The following is an 18,973-nucleotide window of genomic DNA, read 5'->3' as shown; positions in this document are numbered from 1 at the left end:
TGCGGCAGACAACAGGCTCGAAACGAAAACAGAGGAAAACTGCGCGATACGGAGATCAAAACCTTCGGGCTTATATATAATGATTTTTTCTGGACCAGAAGGAGTGCTCCGCAAGAAAACGGAGTCCGGGAGGCACACGAGGTGCCCACAAGCCCTCTAGCCGCCGCCAGGGGGGTAGGTGGCGGCTACCAAGATTGTGGCCGCCTCGTGCGCTGTCCGGACTGCTTTTTATTTTTCTAATTTTCCAAAAATTCCAAAACCGAGGAAATTTCCAATTGGAATAGCTTCGGAGTCCAATTTCTTACCGAAACAGATACCTCTTTGTTTTCAGGGTCTCAAACACGCTGATAAATATCCCTTATGTACTCCTCTAGAGTTATGATATTGGTCTCAACATTTATGGGAGTACCGGAGATATAATGCTTGATTCTTAGCCCATTTACCACTCTAGGAAAATTTCCTTCCGTGTTATTGATTTTGATGGCACTGGAGCGATATACTTCCTCGATAACGTAAGGACCTTCCCATTTAGAGAGAAGCTTGCCTGCGAAGAATCTTGAGCGAGAATTGTATAGCAGGACATAATCACCTACATTGAACTCTCATTTCTGTATTCGTTTATTGTGCCATCTCTTAACCTTTTCCTTGAACAACTTGGCATTCTCATATGCCTGGGCCTTCCATTCATCTATTGAGCTGATATCAAACAACCGCTTCTCACCTGCAAGTTTGAAATCGAAGTTGAGCTCTTTGATTGCCCAATAAGCTTTGTGTTCTAGCTCAAGAGGTAAATGGCAGGCCTTACCGTAAACCATTTTATATGGCGACATGCCCATGGGATTCTTATAAGCAGACCTATAAGCCCATAGTGCATTGTCAAGTTTGCTAGACCAATTCTTTCGAGATCTATTGACAGTGTTTTGTAGGATCAATTTGATCTCCCTATTACTCAACTCCACTTGACCACTAGACTAAGGATGATAAGGAGATGCAACTCTATGGTTGACATCATACTTAGCGAGCATCTTGCGGAAAACACCATGAATGAAGTGTGAACCGCCATCAGTCATCAGATATCTAGGGACTCCAAATCTTGGGAAAATGACTTCTTTAAGCATCTTAATGGAGGTGTGGTGATCAACATTTTTAGTGGGGATAGCCTCTACCCACTTGGTGACACAATCCACAGCAACTAAGATGTGAGTGTACCCATTGGAACTCGGGAAGGGTCCCACATAATCAAAGCCCCAGACATCAAATGGTTCAATGACAAGTGAATAGTTCATAGGCATTTCCTGACGCTTACTGATGTTCCCTATTCTTTGGCATTCGTCACAGGACAAGACAAACTTACGGGCATCCTTGAAGAGAGTGGGCCAATAGAAACCTGATTGCAATACCTTATGAGCAATTCTATCTCCAGCATGGTGTCCTCCGTAGGCTTCGGAATGACACTTCTGCAAGATCTGTCCCTGTTCATGTTTAGGCACACAACGTCTAATAACACCATCTACTCCTTCCTTATAAAGGTGAGGACCATCCCAAAAGTAGTGCCTCAAGTCAAAGAAGAATTTCTTCTTTTGCTGATAGGTGAAACTGGGTGGTATGTATTTAGCTACGATATAGTTTGTGTAATCAGCATACCACGGTGCACTATGTGAAGTGCGGATGACATTTAATTGCTCATTAGGAAAGCTGTCATCAATAGGTCGTGGGTCATCAAGGACATTTTCTAGCCTGGACAAGTTATCTTCTACAGGGTTATCAGCATCCTTTCGGTCAACAACATGCAAATCAAATTCATGTAGCAGGAGAACCCATCTAATTAGCCTAGGCTTAGCGTCCTTCTTCTCCATAAGGTACTTAATAGCAGCATGATCAGAGTGAATAGTGACTTTCGAGTCAACTATATAAGATCTAAACTTTTCACATGCGAACATGACTGCTAAAAACTCCTTTTCCGTAGTGGCATAGTTTCTTTGGGCACTGTCTAGAGTTTTACTAGCGTAATGAATAACATTCAACTTCTTGTCAACTCTTTGTCCTAGAACAGCACCAACAGCATAATCACTAGCGTCACACATGATTTCAAAGGGCAAGTTCTAGTCGGGTGGTTGAACAATAGGTGCAGTTATCAAAGCCTTCTTAAGTATTTCGAAAGCTTCCTCACAATCCTCATCAAAAACAAACGGAACATCCTTCTGCAAGAGGTTGGTAAGAGGCCTAGAAATCTTAGAGAAGTCTTTAATGAACCTTCTATAGAAACCAGCATGACCTAGGAAACTTTGTATACCTCTGATATTTGTGGGGCAAGGCATTTTCTCAATTGCATCAACCTTAGCTTTATCAACTTCAATGCCTCTTTCAGAGATTTTGTGTCCTAAGACGATGCCTTCCTTAACCATAAAGTGGCACTTCTCCCAATTCAAGATGAGGTTGGTATCTTTGCATCTCTGTAAGACTCGATCAAGGTTGCTGAGGCAATCATCAATGGAAGACCCGTAAACGGAGAAGTCATCCATGAAAACCTCAATAATCTTTTCACAAAAGTCAGAGAATATAGCCATCATACATCTTTGAAAGGTGGCAGGTGCATTGCATAAGCCAAAAGGCATACGTCTATAAGCAAAGGTACCGAAGGGGCAGGTGAAAGTGGTTTTCTCCTGATCAGATTGTGCAACAGGTATTTGGGAGAAACCTGAATAACCGTCTAGAAAGCAGAAGTGTGTGTGTTTGGATAGCCTTTCTAGCATTTGGTCAATAAACGACAAAGGATAATGGTCTTTCCTGGTTGCCTTGTTCAGTTTCCGGAAGTCTATCACCATCCTATAGCCAGTAATAATCCTTTGTGGGATTAATTCATTCTTATCATTAGGAACGACGGTGATACCTCCCTTCTTAGGTACGCAATGTACTGGACTTACCCAATCACTATGAGCAACAGTATAAATGATTCCTGCTTCCAGAAGCTTTAATATTTCTTTTCTAACGACCTCTTTCATCTTAGGATTTAATCTCCTTTGATGATCAGCAACTGGTTTAGAATCAGGATCGGTTTTAATCTTGTGCTGACATAGAGTGGGACTAATACCCTTAAGATCATGAAGAGTATATCCAATAGCAGCACGGTGCTTCCTTAGAGTTTTTAGTAACTTCTTCTCTTCGTGCTCTGAGAGGAGAGCACTAATAATAACAGGATATATCTCCTTCTCATCAATATAGGCATACTTAAGAGTATGAGGCAACTGTTTAAGCTCGAACACAGGATCACCCTTTGGTGGGGGAGGATCCCCAAGCAGTTCAACAGGCTGATTATTCTTGAGAATAGGATATTGTTCTAAGACAATTTTATCTATCTCATCTCTTTCCTCCATATGCATATCATTTTCATGCTCAAGCAGATATTGCTCTAAAGGATCCGTAGGAGGTACGGAAATAGAGGCAAGAGCAATGATTTCATCCCTACCAGACGACTCTTTTTCATGGGATTGTCTTCCAAACTTGGAGAAGTTAAATTCATGAGACACACCCTCAAAACTAATTGTGACACTCTGCTTAATGCAATCAATGTGAGCATTGACAGTGTTGAGAAAGGGTCTACCGAATATGATGGGACAAAAGCAATCTTGTGCAGTACCAAGGATGAGGAAATTAGTAGGATGCTTCTCTTACCACACAGGACTTCTACGTCTCTCACAATTCCCAGAGGGCAGATAGTGTCTCTATTAGCTAGCGTAATAGTGACATCAATGGGTTCTAGCTCAGCAGGTGCAACCTCATCTTTGATTTCATCATATAAGGAACGGGGTATTGCACTAACACTAGCTCCCATATCACATAAACCGTGGTAACAGTGATCTCCTATCTTGACAGAAACAACGAGCAGGCCAACTACAGGTCCATATTTGTCTTTCGTGTGAGGTTTAGCGATTCTAGCGGAGTCCTCACAGAATTTGATAACATGCCCATCTATGTCTTCGGCTAAGAGATCTTTGATAATAGCAACACTAGGTTCAACTCTAATCTCCTCAGGGGGTGCAAGTGGTCTAATGTAACCCCTACGTATCACAGTTGGAGCTTTAGAATAATCCTTTTTCCTAGCAGGATAAGGTGGTTTCTCAGCGTAGGCACAAGGAAGAACAGGATCACTAAAAGTAATGACTTTCTCCTCAACTAGATTGGTTTTGACCATGTTGCTTTCTACAGGAGGATGATACTTAAACCACTTCTCTTTGGGAAGATCAACATGAGAAGCAAAAGATTCACCTAGAGAAGCTACTATCTCAGAATCAAGTCCATACTTAGCGCTAAAATCTCTAGAAGTGTTTGTCTCAACAAAAGATTTAACGCAATCAAACTGGAAATTTATACCTGACTCCTTACCTTCTTCCAGCTCCTAATATTCAGAGTTACGTTTGATTCTTTCCAATAAATTCCACTTGTGGTCAATATCCTTCTTCATAAAAGAACCGGTACAAGAAGTGTCAAGCATGGTATGATCTTCATGAGAAAGCCGAGCATAAAAGTTTTGAGTGATAATTTCTCTCGAGAGCTCATGATTGGGGCATGAATATAGCATTGATTTAAGCCTCCCCCAAGCTTGAGCTTTGCTTTCCCTGTCACGAGGCCAAAAGTTATAAATAGAATTCTGATCACGATGTACTAAATGCATAGGATAGAACTTTTGATGAAATTCCAATTTCAACCGATTGTAGTCCCATGATCCAGTATCATCACATAGCCTATACCATGTCAACGCCTTATCCTTCAAAGATAAAGGAAAGACTTTCTTCTTTACCTCATCCTTGGGAAAACCTGCAAGCTTAAATAAACCACAAACTTCATCTGCATAGATCAGATGCAAGTCTGGATGTGATGATCCATCCCCTGTAAAAGGATTAGCCAGCAGTTTCTCAAGCATACCCGAAGGAATTTCATAAAAGATATTTTCAGTAGGTACCTCAGGTTGAGGAACAACTCCTCGTGCTTCCGTTCGTGGTGAAGATACCCAGAAAAAACTCCTCAAAGGAACAGTTTCCATAGTGACAAGTGACAATAAATTTCAGCACAGTATATAAATGTTTCCTTACCAATTTCCACTTACCAACGGCGCTTCACTCCCCGGCAACGGCGCCAGAAAAGAGTCTTGATGACCCATAAGTATAGGGGTTCAATCGTAGTCCTTTCGATAAATAAGAGTGTCGAACCCAACAAGGAGCCGAAGGCTCTGATAAACGGTTTGCAGCAAGGTAATAAATGCAAGCACTGAAAGTAGCGGTAACAAGTGATGATGTAGCGAGGTGAAACGAAGCAAGATAAAAGTAACAAGTAACATGTAGTAGCAATGGTGCAGCAAGTGGCCCAATCCCTTTTGTAGCAAGGGACAAGCTTGAACAAAGTCTTATAGGACTAAAAACTCTCCCGAGGACACACGGGAATTTTTGTCATGCTAGTTTCATCATGTTCATGTGATTCGTGTTGGTTACTTTGATAGTTTGATATGTGGGTGGACCGGAGCTTGGGTACTGCCCTTAATTGGACAAGCATCCCACTTATGATTAACCCCTCTCGCAAGCATCCGCAACTACGAAAGAAGAATTAAGACAACGTCTAACCATAGCGTTAAACTAGTGGATCGAAATCAGCCCCTTACGAAGCAACGCATAGACTGGGGTTTAAGCTTCTGTCACTTCAGCAACCCATCATCTACTTACTACTCCCCAATGCCTTCCTCTAGGCCCAAGTATGGTGAAGTGTTATGTAGTCGACGTTCACATAACACCACTAGAGGAAAAGACAACATACAACATATCAAAATACCGAACGAATACCAAATTCACATGACTATTATTAACATGACTTTTCCCATGTCCTCAGGAACAAATGTGACTATTCACAAAGCATAATCATAATCATGATCAGAGGTGTAATGAATAGCATCAAGGTACCGTTGAATTATTGATGTTGGTAACGGAAGGTTGTTTGGAGTCCCACATGAGATCCCGTATGTCACGAGGGTTTCCAAAATGGTCCGGAGACGAAGATTGTTATATAGGAAGTATCCATTTGGCTTTCGGAAGGTTTTCGGGCATTACCGGGAGTGATGAATGGTTTCCGGAGTTCTGCCGTAAGGGCCAGCCCGAGGAACCCTATTTTATCCAAGGAAAAAAAATGAAAGGAGGATGGGCCAACACCGAATTGGGAAGGAGGACTCCTTCCAAGTTGTATTGGAGGAGGACACATCCTCCTTATCTTGGTTCGGCCGAACCCTAGGGCTTTTCACTAGGGCGCCACCCCTCCCCTCCCTCCTATATATACTGGAGGTGAGAGAGGCTTTTGACACCTCAAGCCGAGGCGCAACCCTGTCTCCCTCCACCAATTCATGACACCCCATAGTTAGTTTGGTGTTGTACGTGTGTTGAATGCGAAGGTGCCGTCCGTTCGGCACTAGATCGGGATGGATCGTGATGGGATCGCGGGACTTTTTGTGATGAGATAGCGGGACGGACTGCAATTTGGATCATGAAGATGTTCGACTACATCAACCGCGTTATATACGCTTCCGCTTAGCGATCTACAATGGTATGTAGATGCACTCTCCCCTCTCGTAGATGATCATGACCATGGATAGGTTTTACGTGTGCGTAGGAAAAAAAATCACATGCAACGTTCGCCAACAGTTATTTAGTACTCCAATGTGACTCTGTAGAAACACCCATCAGCCGAGGTGGCTCGCGCAACTGTGCTACATCCTTGAGGTTGTGGGATCAAATCCCCTTGGCTCCGTTTTTACTTATGCATTTTTGTATTTTCAGAGTATCAAGTATTGTGACTGTTTCCTCTACAGCCGCGAATCTTTTTGATAAGTATCACCTACACGTCGCTCTTGTTATTCTGCCTATCCACAACCAGGAGGTTCTTGGTTGAATTCCTAGGTGCCCTCATATTTTTATTGGCAATTTTCATGTGTGGATGTGTCTATGACATCCACGTCTCGCATGTCATCCAAGCCTAGCAAACCCACACAAAGCACGCTTGGGGCAAAACCTCCTTGGCCGCTGTAGTGTTCTGCAATACGGCCCATGTATGCTTTTTCTGTCCGCTGTGATTTAGGTATTTTTTTAGCGCGTGCATATTCATAGAAATATAGTTTTTTTGAATTGCTAAAAACTAAATATCCATACATCAAAATAAAACATGTCATATATGTAAGATGATTAGAATTTGATGTAGTTTCACAATATCCAACTTTCAACAACGTATAAACTGTTTAAACTTGCTATTTTGCATTAATTTGCATCAATGCCATGTTAAAACGGGTTGTCTCATATCTAGTTAATTGTAACTATGAGAAAAAAAGTCCATATATGTAACTTTACTCAAACAACATGTATAATAACATGGTGCACTTTATTTTCCTGTTTAATAAGTATAAAATATGTTTAGTTGAGATCTAAACAAATAGCTAAATTAACATATGGGGTTGCTTCAAAAATACTATAAGTTCTTTCCGACCTCATTAAAAATTCCTAGATGATGTAGTTGGCCACTCAAATAAATGTTTAGTGCTTGATGCAGCCTCGCCACTTAACCATTACTCACCCATTAAAATTTGCTAGCCTTGATACCTTTGGAAATGAGATTGCTAAGTCCCTGTGGCTCACAGATTACTACAACAACAATTGCAGGTACAGGTAAAGAGATACCTTCACATGAGCACGATGATTGTTCTATTTGTAGTTTCTTCTTTTTTTCATCGATCATAGGATGGGTTCTAGGCCGACAGCCTAGGATTGCAAGGATGGACATCGTTTTTATCGTTTGATTTCGTCCGTAGTCAGACCCATCTCTTATGAATGGTGATTGAATGTATGCTTGTATTCATATGATCATGATTAGCTTTCTGCGAGTGTAAGACAACTCCATACACTCATCTCTTCTTTACATGTACTTGTAACAATATCCATTCTTGCGAAATGAGGAGATGCGCTTTTATCCCTATTGAGGCCCTCGAGCCAAAATAAGGATAGGACCGCACCTTGGGCGTTACAAGTTGGTACTGGAGCAGTACCGACCTAGGGGCCCCTTGATTGATCAAAGTTGGTCGAGTCGTGTCTAGTGAAAAACTACTCTGAGTCTAGCTATATATCGAATGGTAGGATTCCTTTTACTCCTCTTCTATGCTCTGGTGAGAAATCTAGAGTAGGAATTTAATACCACCCCTCTTCTCACTCAAATTTTATTTAGGATTATGCAGGTATTTTGGAATATCTATGATGCCGATCTAGCGTAATTCTGCACTTGGTGCCTCCTGTTTCCGAGGAGTAGAGCTCAAGGGGATTCTTGACACATCGTTATCGTTCAGTTTCCTTGGTATCTCATGATGGAGGATGTTAAAAATTGCTTCAATGCTCTTTCTGGCGAGAGGAGTTTGGTGTCACCCAGTACTGGGAGAGCGTCAAGATGTACTTCCATAATTAGTATCGTTGTGGTTACGAGGGTCTGAGGTAGATGAGTTTCCGAATCTCTGGTTATGAGTTGATGAATGTGATAGACTGGAGAGTAGTATTATTGCTAGGAGTTGAGGGATATATTCAGTAATTACTTCGTGTATCCGTTGGACCAGATCACATAACTAGAAAGATTTTGGGAGTTCTCAAGTGGGATTTCATGTAGTTACATAGGATTATCTTCCAAGAGATGCATGATGTCAGGTTGGGGTTCGACATCTAGTTGTTTTTTTGTTTACGGTGTATCTTACAACGAAAAGTCTCGATATGCTTTGTCAAATATGCTTCATCAATCCTTGTAGTTCGCTATGCCTAGGGAGCATATTCAAGCATCATTTCAATATGACAATCCAATGTACGATCCATCCCGTGCGAGACATACCATGAATATATCGGATGGAATCTCTGTCATGAATTTTTTTCTGGCTTCAATTGCAAGCCTCTTCCTTTGTTTTGTTGGATTGTGGTAATTCGAGTTGCTTCAATGTCAAGTGATGATTCCTGGTCTTCGCTAAGCGGTATTCTCTAATCCTTTTGCTCAATCAAATCTTCATGTTAATTCTTTCCAATCGGTGTGCTTCTCTTCAAGTTAATTCAATCGTCTCTAATATTTTTTGCAAGATCAATCCGCATATTACTATCCGGAGTTTGTCTCATCTGTCCCAAGTTGTCTTTGTTTTTTCCCACCCTCCCTCCATTTTTCTTCAGTGATTAAATTATCATCCTCGTGCCTTTATTTTCATTGATGCTTCCTCTATATTTGCTTTCACATTGTATCCGGTGATTCAGTGTGAAGATTCTCAAGAGTTTTGAGTTCATCACTCTTCATTCCTGTTTTCTTTTTCGGTGTATTCAATTCAACCTCTTGGTGTTCGTCATATCCTTTGTCATTTTTCCAATGCTTCTCATGTTAGAAATTCTTATTCAACTATCTCTTGTTTTTCACCCGTCTCTTTTCTATCTGAATGTCACACCCTGTTTTCACTACCACTTTTTCCTATAATTCAAAAATCGGAGTATATTAAAACTTTCTCAAAAGTATTGTTGTGAGTGCCATGATTGTCATTGTGTGCTTGTATGTTTGATGATGTTATATGACAAACCACATTTCTCATGACTTAATTATTTTAAAATACTCTGTTTTATTATTTCTCGTTAAAGTAAAACCCTGCTTTGGGATTGCACTACAAGTCCTTGATGGCAAGAAGTGTTCTTACCCAAACTGGTGATCTGGTTCTAGCACCATTTTAGTGCATCAAAACCACAAATAATTATTTTATAAATTATTTTTCTAATTTAGTTGCATGTCAATTTCTGAGGCCAGAAATGGTATTCCTATATGGAAAAATACTTTTCTGCCGTCGTAAAATCTGAGAAAATTTGGAGATGATTAGAAGGACATATATTTTCCATACATAAGATTTTCAACCCCTATTTATATTATTATTTGAGTAAGTCCGTGAAAACCCTTTCTCACTGTTTAGACCTTTTCAAATATTTCCAAAGGAAACATTCTCAATAAATTCCTAGAAAATTCCAGTGGTATCCCTAAGCCATATTTGGTGCCCATATATAATTTCGCTTTGATCCAAGATGATTAAGGGAACCAAATAGTTGCAAAACCCCTTCTGTCCAAATTGAAGTTAGAGGAACTCTACATAGCAAAGTATGTCCAATGGAGTTGAAACTTTGCAGGAGTGCCTAATACCTGAAATGAGGAATCCATACCAAAAAAGAGATTTGTGGGACTTGATTTGCCCACACTCTCTTTGGAAGGAACGGATCTGGTCATTTGGTGATGTTTTCAAGTTTACAAAGCTAAACTTGTCCAATGGAGCTCAAACTTGGTGAAACCACTTGTTTTAGCACCAAACTGAATCATGTTAAGTTGCAGAGTTAGTGGTGGGGTGCAACCACCCCAAACCACCGTCGAGCACCTTCTGACAGATGGGTAAAACCCCTCCTAACCTTAGCTAAACCCCAACCCTTTCTAACAAACTCTCAGATTAGGTGGCCAGCATCAATGCCAAGCCCCAATAACCTAGACCCTCTCTGGCTCAAAGTAGAAATGCCAAAAACCCCAATCTAAGCTTCAGCTCAAGGCTGACAGCACTTGTTTTCCTTGTCCCCCTTGACCAACCGAAGCTCCCACGGGTCTCCAACGGCTAGGGATCTCTTAGCTAGTGCCCAGGACATGCTAGACAAGTCCAAGGCACCCAGAGCGCGCCGGCATGCCGTGGCATGCCAAATCTGCGCTCTGGGCGCGCTACAGAAAACCACCAAGGTGGGGGCCACGCTCTCGGCCAGTTCCAGCCTCCCCCGGAGTGTCTAACCTCTTCCCCGACAGCCCCTCTACATCAGGCGACCATCACGGCCCCACCTCTCCCACGCTAAGAGTTGGTGCGACGCGTGCCCGCGCGCACCATAACTAGCCAGAGATGCGCGGCCGCGGGTGCTCGCCTCTCCTCTCTGTCCCTTCCTCACACTGAGCCCTGGCAGTCCAAAACCACGTCTTGAGACCGTGGTTTCGACCCCAGCTCCTCTCTGCACCCCATGCGCGCCATGGTGAATCACCAACACCCCCGAGTCGGCTCACCGTCGCGGGCCTATATGTAGCCTCTCCCCTCGCTCCAGCACCCCTCAAACCTCATCGTAGCAACCTCACTCACCTCCCTAGCCACCCAGTAAGCTAGCAAAGCCCCGGTGCTCGAGATCGACCGAGGCCCCTCTGGTCGATCTCAAGCTACAAGTCGGCTCCTGCGTCCCTCTGCCCACCAAACCACTCCCCGTGACACCAGGAATCTTTCCCCTCTCTTCCCTGAGAAAATCCATGCCCCTAGCTACCACCTCCACCTTCGCTCGAAACCCCACCGCCTCGGCTACCTCGTCGCCAGTGAACCTGACCCCCTCCAACGTTGTCTTGACCACCATCAGGTAGGCGATGACGAGTCGGACCCATTCCCATCGTCGTTAGGGCCCGAGGACATAGGTAGCCACGCCAGCGTGCTCCTCCTCCTCTCAGGCCAGAGGTAGGAGACGACCCCGACAGGTGTGCCCGACCTATCGGTGGCCCATCTCTCTCTCCCTCGCTGCCCGCGGCCAGTAACCACAGGGGCCCGCGCGTCAGGTTCAAACCTGACGGCGCGCGCGCCTGGGCAGGCTAGTTGGCTCCCATTTGGGCAGCCCAGTCCCAGGCCAACCCAGGCCAGGGCGTGTAGCCCTTTTTTTTATTTAAAACTTGAGTTCAAATGATTTTTATAAAAATATTTAACCAGTGTAAAAATATAATTTTTCCACTGTTATTCTTGTAAAAATGTGTAGTATTTAATAGAACCGTTGGTTGAATTTTTGCAGCAACTATTCTGTTTTATAATAATAAAAAGGATTAATTTGGAATAGTTTTGCTTCTGTTAAGTTGATTCTAAAAATATTCCTTCACTAAAAATAGAAGAAAATATTTTTAAAATGACAACCTAGATTTATCAGAAATAAGCAACATTTTTAAAATAACTTTGTGATATGTTTTGGAGTGAGCTACTTATTATTTCTACCTTTATACGACGATAGAAAACCCGTGTGACGAAGGAGTCGGAGCGGAAGACCTCGAAGACCCTGGATACCTAGCTGACCAAGGCAGGAAGCCCTTTGACCATGTTTGAGCATATGTTATGATGCATGCTAGTGTAGCAAATATTTCCGTTGCATATGATGGTAAGGACCGGTAAATCATTGAAGTGATGTTACCGATGGCTCCTCAGGAGCACATGCATTGATCTTGATTGTACCACCTATGAGGGTCATACTAATATCATGTTGACAAGTAAAGTTAGAATAGTATTTAGCATGCGCATGGTGATGACGTAAATCAAAGGTTTACGAAAACCCCGTCGGGTACCACTAATGCCCGAGGGTGATGATGAGTTCGGTGGCCACTTTTGGTGAAGTGGTGCACCGGGTATTTTGAGTGAGTATGCTTTCAGAAATGGGAATAGATTTATGATGTGTCGACTGTGCCAACCTTACATGTACGACCACGTTACCCCTTTATGGGACGGGGCTATGTTGATTACCCTAGTCGGCGCTAGCATAGAGCCACATTACTAGTGGTGGGAGTGTGTGTGGTCACTCTCGTGATGGGGTCGTGCTAGGTAGGGCGACTATGCCATTTTTACGTGTTCCAGGCACACCGTTGATCCCCGTGTGGTTGATACTCTCGAGACTCGGTGCTCATAAGACTTACAACATGTGGGCTGGGTACCAATCTACTGGACCTCTTTGTCTAGTATCCCACATTGATCGGGTAGTTACCACGGGTATGTTATATACCGCGAGTCATGGATGACAAGGAAGTTTCTCGGATCTCGTGGGTGCAGCATGCTACCTCTGCAGAGCGTAAAACTATTTGAATAGCCGTGTCCACGCTCAAGGACAGTTGGGTGGTGTTGCTTGAACTACGTCGAGTCGTTTCCCCATAAACCAAGTGTGTGTGAGTTGTGGTAAATAGTGTTAATATGAAAGAGTTGATATGACCAAGTTTGGTGACTTCGCATATAGGGTGAACCAGAGTGTTCAGCCCTCGACAGATATATTGATATCTGTAACCTGTTCCTCAAATCAACATTAGCTTATGTTGCATACTCATGATCATGTTTATTACAACAAGTCGTTGTCCACCAACGATGCATATTATTGTTATCCATCACTTGCATTGTTCATATCATGGGTTGTTTGCGAGTAGATTCAATAGTACTCATTGGCTTGCCACTGGTTATATTATTGACCAGACATGGAAGGATAGGAGTTTGGAGATGAGTACGTCTTCGGAGACGCTCCTGCGAACTAGGACGCTTCCTAGTCAGAATGCTTGTTGGTGTAGGTTGATGGCATGAACACCCGCTTAGCCCTAAGATTTCCGCTACTTGTTGTATCCGTGTGATTTGGCCTTATAGGCCCTACCTTGTGAACTTGACCATACGGTCACATGATGTTATAATTCGGTATTTTGATATAAGACTCTTAATATTCTGTATATGTGTGTTTGGTGAGCATTGATCTCTTGGATCACTAAGCACGTCCATTCGGCGATCTCGACTCGTAAGTCGGGGTCCCCACAGAGCTGGTATCAAAGCCATTCTGACTATAGGAAGCCTTAGGTAGCATGAACGATAGGCAAGACGATTAGTGCACCTAGACCTTAACCTGAGATTCTACACCCACTAAAAACTTTCTAACCTTCTCCCCTACATCTTGTAGATGGGCGTTGTACCTAAGATGCTTCTGGAGACATGCTTTCCCCTAATTTTGGGTGATAGACTCAAGAAGTGCCAAGTACGCCGCACGCCCATCTTCCTCTACCACGAGCACTGGGTCAACGCCGACACCGAGGAATATCAAGTGGATGTGATAGTGAAGGCTAATGAATCCCCGACTAGTTGGTTCTTCGAAGGACCACAAATGGAGGATCTGATGCTGGCAATGGAACAACCGCATGAGATGCGCTCGTGCGTCTCCACGATATCCTTCCCGAGATGGCTAATGAGCCAGCTACTCGTCACCTACCTTTTATTAAGGATGGGATAGACGGGAGTTGGACACTCAACCCATCTTTAGAGGACGGGACGCCACTAAGGTTCCATACCTGCTTCATCCTCTCCTCCAACACTTTGACGCACCTTTTGATCAAGGAGTCAACAAAGATTCGCCAAGAACTGCACCAAGTTCAGGATCTGCTCCGCATTGAGAAGATGAAGACCCGCAAGGTGAAGAAGGAAGGAGCACCCGAAGGACGATCAGGTGTTGCTTTCCGAGGAGGAGTACCACCGCTTCAGGCCACTCCTATTCAGAGTCGCCGCCTGACCGCAGAAGAGTACACTAAACTCTTCGCTGCCACACCAACCAAGAGACGCCGAGACGGACCGCTTCCTTCTCCCACTGCTCTGAAGGGGGAAAGTACAGATGAATATGAAGACGAAGAACCTGCAGAACCCACCTACGAGACCGAGCAGTCTGCCGCTTAGGACCACGACGTAGGCAAATAGGAGTTTCCCCCAAGCGTAGGAAATTCATGCACCGGTTCATGCGAACCATGAGTTTTGTGTAAGCATGTTTGATGCAAGTCGCATTTTTGCCTTAGGCAGCTTGTAAGCGACTACATCCCTTGTTTTAATCTAACGCATTAGCTTTTCCAAAAATCTTTGGCTTAAGAATCTCACACTAGCACAACACCAGACCCCTTTACTAGAGCATCATCCCTTATGATTTCGGCTAGTTCGGCAAATTGACCTGTCTACTCCCCTGACAGGATGGTGATTGCAACTCGCACTAGCACCTTCAGCAACCCCGGCTCTGCCTCTTCAGGTCAGCGGCAAGGAACCGGAGGGGAAGCTCAAGCTGGAGATCACCACGAGCAGTAGCAAGACGATGTTCCACTGTTGCCTCCTCCTGAAAGCTTGACTATGGCTCAGTTCTTTCAAGCTCTCCGCGAGGAACGTCAAGCCAATAACGCCACTATTCAGCAGCTGGCTCAAGTCTTGGTGAACAACCCGCCGCAGAACGGGAATGGCAATGGTCACTCTACTACCTCCGAGTTTATGCGGACTACGCCACCCATATTCACAGAGATGACTGAACCATTGGATGCCGATGACTGGATCCGTACTATCGAAGACCTCCTCGCGCTGGTCAAATGCACTGATGATCGTGAGAAAGTCCTCTATGCATCTCACTGTCTTGGAGGCACATCCAGAGCTTGGTGGGATGGATTTCAGATCATGCGAGCAAGACAAGTCATCACTTGGGCAATGTTCAAGGAAGGATTCCGCGCTGCTCACATTCCTCCCGGAATGATGACCATTAAGAAGCGTGAATTCCGAGCCTTGAGGCAAGGCAGTGGATTCTTTCAAGGAGTATTTGCAGAAGTTCAGCCTCCTGTCAAGATATGCACCAGAGGATGTCAACACTGAGGTCGCTATAGTGGAACATTATATGGAAGGACTGCAACAGTCACTCCAGTATCAACTGGTTGTTTGTGAATGTCGAACCTTCAGCAATCTGGTTAATAAGGCCCTTATGTTGGAGGATAAGTGTCGTGTAATGGACGACACCTGTAAGCGCAAGCTGATGGGTAGTGGAGGACCTAGTAATCCGAAGCCACGCCCATGGCAGTCAGATCTAGCAAGACCCAGTTATCAACAGCAGCAATACAAGTCTCCAACATTTTGCCAGAAATACCAGCCTCAGCAGCAAGTCAACACCAAGCCAGCATTCAACCCACCGAACAATTGTGGAGTCAAAACCAACCTTCCAGCACAAGTTACCTGTTTTGGATGTGGACAGACATGGCACTATTCCACGCAGTGTCCCAACAAGAAGCCTGAGGCACCGCACCCCAATGCGCCAAACCAAGGCCAAGGAGCACCAAGCAGGAACCAAGCTCCCCACAACCAGCAGTATCAGAACAAGGGGTGAATCAATCATATCTCCACGGAAGAGGCACAGGAAGACCCGGACTACATTCTGAGTACGTTCCTCGTCAACTCCACCCCAGCAACAATATTGTTTGATTGTGGTGCTTCGCATTCATTTGTTACACAAAGATTTACAGAAAAATGTGGTTTGAAGCCTACTCTTCTTAACGGGCAAATGGCAATACAAAACCCGGGAGCAGTGTTAAGGAACAACCTAGGGTGTAAGAAAGTCGGGATTGTTATCAATGGGATAAGCTTCTCCGCAGATCGCATTGTCATTAAGTTGCAAGGCCTATAAGTAATTATCGGAATGGATTGGTTGGCCAAACACCAGAGCATCTTGGACTATGCCAACAGGGCTATTACCATGACAAGCGACCGAGGGGTCAAAGTCAAGTATGTCTCTGAGCCAGTAACCACTCGAGTACCGCAGGTTAACAACCTGTTAGGAGAAGAGCTGGACCGAGTGCCGATAGTCTGTGAGTACCCGGGCGTCTTTCTTGATGCGCTACCAGGGATGCCTTCCGACAGAGACATCGAGTTCATCATTGAGCTCATGCCCGGATCAAGGCTTATATATAAGAAGCCTTATAGGATGGGATCCGAAGAGCTGGCAGAGCTGAAGAAGCAGCTGGATGAGCAACTCAGGGAAGGGTTCATTCGTCCGATTGCGTCACCTTGGGGATCACCTCTTCTGTTAGTGTCTAAGAAGGATTGAACTATCAGACTCTGCATCAATTACCGTTCTCTCAATGAAGTCACGATCAAGAGCAAGTACCCACTCCCCAAGATTGAAGACTTGTTTGATTAGTTAAATGGAGCTAAGGTATTCTCCAAGATCGATCTCTGATCTGGATGTCACCAATTGAAGATCCGACCTGAAGAAGTACCAAAGACTACGTTCGTGACTCGGTACGGTCTATACGAGTGCACTGTCATGTCTTTCGGGTTAACTAATGCCCAAACTTACTTCATGTACCTCATGAACAAGGTCTTCATGGAATACCTGGATAAGTTTGTCGTCGTATTTATTGATGACATATTAATCTTGTCCAAGTCCGAAGAAGAGCATGAGCTACACTTGAAGTTAGTGTTGGAAAAGCTTCGAGAGCATCAACTTTATGCCAAGTTCAGCAAATGCCAATTCTGGCTGAACGAAGTTGGATTCTTGGGTCATACCGTGACAGCAAGTGGATTGGCAATTGATCCCTCCAAGATTACTATGGTAACCAACTGGGAGTCGCCAATTGATGAGAAGGAAGTGAGGAGCTTCGTCGGGCTCGCGGGATACTACCGCAAGTTCATAGAAGGATTCTCCCACATCGCTCGACCCATGACTCAGCTCTTGAAGAAAGGCAAGAAGTTCGAATGGACGCCGGTGTTGGGGAACATCGCATGGGAAACAAAAAAATGTGTACGCACACGAAGACCTATCGTGATGTTCATCTACGAGAGGGAGATCGGATCCACATACCCTTGTAGATCGCTAAGCGGGAAGCGTTAAGAAACGCGGTCGATGTAGTAGTACACCTTCGTGGTTCAAATCACCGTCGTCCCAAGATCCGTCCCACGATCCGTCCTGATCTAGCACCAAACTGTCGGCACCTCCGCGTTCAGCACACGTACAGCTCGATGACGATCTTCGCCTTCTTGATCCAGAAAGAGAGATGGGGAAGTAGATGAGTTCTTCGACAGCGCGATGGCTTGCCGGTGATGGTGATTATCTATTCCTGCAGGGCTCCACCCGAGCTCCGCAGAAATCCGATCTAGAGGAAGAACTACATGGTATAGGTTTGAGTTGCACGTGGCAAAGTCGTGTCTCAAAAGCCCTACAAACAACAATATATATAGGAGGAGGGGAGGGGCTAGCCTTGGGGCTCAAGGGAGACCTAAGGGCGCCGGTCGAGAGGAGAAGGTGGATTCCCACCCCAATTCGGTTTGGGGGAAAGGAGTCCACTACTTCCTTCCCACCTCCCTCTTTCCTTTTTTTTCTTTCTTTTGGTTTTTTCTCCTTGTGGCGCCATAGCCCACTTGGGCTGGCCTCACTACCGCACTAAGGGTTGGTGCGCCACCCTAGGGTATTGGGCTCACCCCCGGGTGGGTGGGCCCCTCCCGGTGAATATCCAGAACCCATTCGTCACTCCCGGTACACTGTCGGTAATGCCCGAAATCTTTCCGGTGACCAAATGAAACCATCCTATATATCAATCTTCGTTTCCGGACCATTCCGGAAACCCTCGTGACGTCTGTGATCTCATACGGGACTCTGAACAACCTTCTGTCACCAACACATATAACTCAACTATAATAAAATGTCACTGAACCTTAAGTGTGCAGACCGTGCGGGTTCGAAAACTATGCAGACATGACCCGAGACACTCCTTGGTCAATAACCCATAGCTGGACCTAGATGTCCATATTGGATCCTACATATTCTATGAAGGTATTATCGGTTGAACCTCTGTGGCAAGGATATAATCTCGTATAACATTCCCTTTGTCCTTCGGTATGTTACTTGCTCGAGATTTGATCGTCGGCATCTCTATACCTATTTCAATCTCGTTACCGGCAAGTCTCTCTTACAATTGAGTCACATTGCTTAAAAGGCTTGTATGTGATGTTGTATTATTGAGTGGGCCCCGAGATACCTCTCCGTCACACGGAGTGACAAATCCCAGTCTTGATCCATGCTAATTCAGCGGACACGTTCGGAGATACCCGTAGAGCACCTTTATAGTCACCCAGTAACGTTGTTACGTTTGATACACACAAGGTATTCCTCCGGTGTCAGTGAGTTACATGATCTCACGGTCATAGGAATGAATACTTGACACGTAGAAAACAATAGCAATAAAATGACACGATCACGTGGTATGTTTATAATTTGGGTCTTGTCCATCACGTCATTCTCCTAATGATGTCATCCAGTTATCAAGTGACAACACTTGCATATGTTCAGAAAACCTTAACCATCCTTGATCAACTGGCTAGCCAACT

The sequence above is a fragment of the Hordeum vulgare genome, chromosome 1H, assembly GCF_904849725.1.
Source record: "Hordeum vulgare subsp. vulgare chromosome 1H, MorexV3_pseudomolecules_assembly, whole genome shotgun sequence".
In the NCBI taxonomy this organism is placed as follows: Eukaryota; Viridiplantae; Streptophyta; class Magnoliopsida; order Poales; family Poaceae; genus Hordeum; species Hordeum vulgare.
The sequence above is the reverse complement of the archived record's forward strand: the minus strand, read 5'-3'. Positions refer to the sequence as shown.